At 35.8% G+C, this 5,043-nt stretch overlaps 1 long non-coding RNA gene across 1 annotated transcript; it reads right to left on the minus strand.

Annotated features, from left to right (window-relative positions):
• Positions 1-592: 592 nt before the first annotated feature.
• Positions 593-5,011, minus strand: LOC110441001. The gene is made up of 4 exons (XR_002461804.1): positions 3,707-5,011; positions 2,058-2,189; positions 1,717-1,767; positions 593-700 (listed from the first exon to the last, which is right to left on the minus strand). It is a non-coding gene; the product is annotated as an uncharacterized LOC110441001 (long non-coding RNA).
• Between the last annotated feature and the right edge of the window lie 32 nt (positions 5,012-5,043).

A 5,043-nucleotide genomic window follows, 5' to 3' on the forward strand; every position in this document is an offset into this window, starting at 1 on the left:
ACTTTCGTAAGGAGATATATATTTTCAGTATCGACACGATTTTCAGGTTGTCATTTGACTAAATAGTTCCTTTAAACACAGAGACGGGACACTTAGCATATAAATTGTCAAATAGTCAAATGAATAGGCTTTATGACAGCATATTTAACTACATCAAATACGTGTGTTTAGTTAAAGAAATCATGATTAATACTATTTGATGTGTGATATAACCTATTTTCACACATCTTCACTCTTAATATATATGAATCGCCATAACTACGTGTGCGCTATTTCATGATGACATCACGATTATGAAGTTTATTATCGGAGCTCATTTTCACGCTTTTCTTATTATTCTGCGGCTCATATTTTTATGATCATGATATTTACCCACGAAAATATCATTTGGGCGTAAATGCCTATATGGTATAAACTGAGTGGGTTGTTCCTGCCTATATGGTATACACTGAGTGGATTGTTCCTGCCTATATGGTATACACTGAGTCGATTATTCATGCCTATATGGTATACACTGAGTGGATTGTTCCTGCCTATATGATATAAACTGAGTGGATTGTTTTGCATTAAATACATTTCTACTCACGTGATCCCACCAGCATTCGCTAAAGTTTGGCAGCTGATGTTCCAGTGTATACTCGAGTAATTCAAACATGATACTCAGCACAGTACATAACCACCAGTCCCTCAGTATTAGCGTCTGTCAAATAGACCAAACAGGATTAGGTACCCTCCACTAGGCGTTACTAAAAGGACTCGCACAACTAAATCAGCCAATCACCAAGTGGTTCATACGATTGTAATTTCTACTTAGAATTTGTTTGGTTCAATACAGTGCCTCTGAGTATGTTAAATGTGTAATTGTTGACATATTTTCATTGAATGAAAGCTACAGATACAATGTATTTAACATTGGAAAGTACTAGTAGATTTTGATATGTGATGGCATATTTATATGGTGTCAAATATCATGGATGTTCCTGTCTCTGTTTGCTTGGAACTTCTGGTTGTCAAAATCAGAAGACAGTAACGCTCTTATATACCATTAAAGCAGCCAAGAATGTTTTTAAGCCTTTGTATGTATCTATGAATCAAGACAGCTGTCACTAGTTTTGAACTTCAATTATAAAAGCTGTTAGCTCAAAAGCTAGGTAATAACATAGTGTAAATGATTTAGTAAAGCGAGTCCTAAAACACCTCAAATTCATCATAATAATAGCAGAGTACACCGACTTAAAATGTTTGCAGATAAAAGAAATTACAAATCAGATTAAATGTGTCGTACTACTGCTAAATAATATCTCCCTTATGCAGTTGACAAAGGTTGGTTCTTACATATACATTTACATAGAAGGAAACTGAACCTGTATGAAAACAGTCCAAAGTCCTGCTTTCGAATCCCGGTTTAGCCTCGCTAAATGTTAACACTGTTTTTGATTACATTTCAATTGTTTAATCTTTATTCTTTCTCATAAAATTCCCGCAATATATTGTTTTCCTTTCAAAGCTATGATCATGCCGAAAAAAAAACAGTTTCCAATACTGTTTATGGCAGCTGTACAAGGATCCTTTCCCTTCCAAGAGTTCGATTTTGTGTTATAATACATATAAAATTAAGTCGCAAAGCTATTATTGAAATAATTAATGTTCTCCTTACAATCTACATGTAGCTTTCCTGTTACAAAAAAATAAGCTTTTACCCACAGGACATCTTACCTTTGCCCACCACCCAAAGAAATGAGTTGGAACAAACACATCTACTTTGTCCTGAAAGGAAAACATAAAGAGAATGATCACAAATAATGGAATCAAATTGGTTATAGTTTTGACATATCACGATGTCGTAATTTTACAATTGTATTAACAAGAAGTCCAATTTGAAAGGGTTATAGAAATGGCTAATCAACAAGTCGTACACAGATTAGGGTTGTTATAGCTATAACGTTATAATGCACCCACAGGTTGTAAACAGATTAGGGTTGTTATAGCTATAAAGTTATAATGCACCCACAGGTTGAAAAAGGACCGATAGTTGTTGGCAAAGAGAAATAACTCACCCACAGGTTGTGAAATGGGTCAGTGTTGTCAGGGTCGTAAATAAAACAATTCCCTCCATAAGCTTTCTCCGGCATCTCCCTCCCAAGTCTGTCATCAAAGTGGGTAAGAAGCTGACGGGCATCCTTTTTTGACTACAGAAAAATAATTAGAGGCATGAAATTCACTATTCAAATTATGCCGCCGTATGTAAATCCTCATCTTTATATTTCACAATATTTCACAAATGTTAGATTAATGCTATATATTTTGCATAACGATATTTTAAATCTGTATTAATCTATTCAAAAGCAATGTTGAAAGTTAATGCATTGGCAGCTGAACTCATGCAGAAACAAAGAGAAGCTGAACATTTGTCCATTGATCTCAAGAAGCAACTGAACTAAAAAGAATTTACCCCAAGAGTAATTGATGCTTAAAGCAAATGTGCTGCAATAAGCTGAACCCACGGGCAGCTGACCCCACAAACAAATTAACTATAAAAAGCTGACTTCAGGAGAAGCTGACTTCAGGAGAAGCTGAATTTAGAAGAAATTAACTAAAATGAAGTTGACCCCTGAACAGTTAGCCTGAGAGAGGCTGATTGACTGGTGCAGTGTAGCCAAATCAGAAGAACCTGTATCAGGGACGAAACAACCGCAGAGGCAGATGACCTAAGGAGCAAATGAATAAAAAGGAAGCTGATCTCAGCAGCACCAGATGACTTCAGAGCCACTAGACCACAGGGAAACTGATCTTAGTAATAGCTGACCACAGGAGCAACTGGACAAAATAGCTGACCACAGGAGCAACTGGACAAAAGACAAGCTGATGTAAAGAAAAGCTGACCACAGGAGCAACTGAACCTAAGAGAAGTTAATCGTAGAGATAAATAACAACAGAAGCAACTTGACCAAAGATAAGCTGATTTTAGGAAAAGCTAACCAAAGGAGCAATTAGACAAAAGAGAAACTGATATTAGGTATAGATGATCACATGAGCGACTGGACCAAAGAGAAGGTAATCTTTGGAATAGCTGATCACATGAACAACTGGACCAAAGAGAAGCTGATCTTAGATATAGATGATCACAGGAGTAATTGGACAAAAGAGAAGCTGATATTAGGTTTGGCTGATCACATGAGCAATTGGACCAAAGTGAAGCTGATATTAGGAATAGCTGACCACAGAAGCAACTGGACTAAAGGAAGCTCATCTTTAGACTAGTTGATCACTGGAACAATTGTACTAAAGAGAAGCTGCTCTTAGGGATAGCTGACCTCAGGAACAACTGGACCAAAGAGAATCTGATTTAAGGAAAAGCTGACCAAAGGTGCAACTGTACCAAAGAGAAGCTGACCATAGGAACTTGACCAACGTGCAGTTGATCTTAGTAATAGCTGACCACAGAAGTAACTGGATAAAAGTAAAGCTGACCTTAGGAATAGCTGACCACAGGAGCAACTGAACCAAAGAGAGGCTAATTGGAATAGTTGACCACGAGAGCAACTGAACCAAAGAGAAGCTGATCTTAGGAAAAGCTAACCACAGGAGTAACTCGACCAAAGAGAAGCTGATCTTACGAAAAGCTGACCACAGGAGTAACTTGACCAAAGAGAAGCTGATTCAACCAGCAGCTGACCTTAAGAGCAGTAAACCATTTGTTACTTACCTGGAAAAGGAGGTAGACAAGGCAAAGTTCATAAACAATGCTGACACAAATCACCAAACGCCAGAATGCTGTCAACGCAAGTACATACAGTCAGATTTAAAAACATGGCAGAATCAATGTTTCATCAATTTACACAACACTTTTTTAGATATTTTCGCTTAACTGTTCTATGCTCTTAGTAAGATAATTTATTCCGAACTGGAATAATGTCATTGGATTCTTAATTTTCCGCTAATTTTGTTGCTATTTTTATCTTAAAAGCACACTTATTTCATTTTTCATTCATTAAGGATCCCTGCCCCACTGCAAGGAAAACAATAAAGTAAAATCCACTTGGTCAGTGTCAAGGTAGCTCAGAAGGTTAGAGAGTGAGAGTAATAATCGGGGGTCCAGGGTTTCAATCTTAATCTGGCCACGTTGCATTTTAATACTCAGAACACTACATGTTGATTAGTTTTCATTTATTTTAATTTTAATTGCTTTATAAAATTTCGCAGTTATAGATTTTATTTTTCAGAAACAATTTAATAGTACCCAGGCAAAAGTCATGCCACAAAATAAATCCAATGCACAATATCTTTTTGGCCTTGGTGCAGGGATCCTTAATTTTTTTCTTTACGATATAATCAAACTAAATGCCATAATTTGAAAGCTAGATCACTATCAACACAATATTGCACAAATAAATACATGGCCATTCATTGTATGACTCACAGTCACTACCCCAAACTATGTACACAAACATATGTATGAATAAACATTGCTTCTTTTCAACACAATACTTGACTTGATAATTATACTCTCCTACATTCACGTTTCCTTGAATTTAAATACCCAGTTACTGTCCGACTTCATGATAGTTAATAAAAAGTTTACTCCACATTGCTTAAAGCTTTATCAGCTTAAGAATTCCTCAATGCAAGTCACAAAATGTAGTTTTTGATAAATTTCTTTAAAAATTCGTTTATTCAATTCCCTTGGTTTTGGATGATTACTTTCAAGCCCTGAAATATATGTACTTCTATATTGGAATTTCAATATATTCAACAAAATAGAAGATGAAATATTTGTGTTATATTGGGTCATAAAGTTAATCGCCAGAATTCGACAATTTGGCCCACATTTAAAACTACACATTAGTGCTACCATTAACAGCTATCTACTTTTATATAGTAATGGTTTAGAATTCCTTTAGTGTCATTATTAGCCACAATTTCCATCGCACTACAAATACTCTTAAACATACTTTCTAAAACTTCCCGGGAACGTATATGGCGGACGTCGTTATAGCTAACTATTATGTGACGTCATAGTTTATGACGTCAATACTTCAAATA

The sequence above is a fragment of the Mizuhopecten yessoensis genome, unplaced genomic scaffold (genome assembly GCF_002113885.1).
Source record: "Mizuhopecten yessoensis strain PY_sf001 unplaced genomic scaffold, ASM211388v2 scaffold714681, whole genome shotgun sequence".
NCBI lineage: Eukaryota > Metazoa > Mollusca > Bivalvia > Pectinida > Pectinidae > Mizuhopecten > Mizuhopecten yessoensis.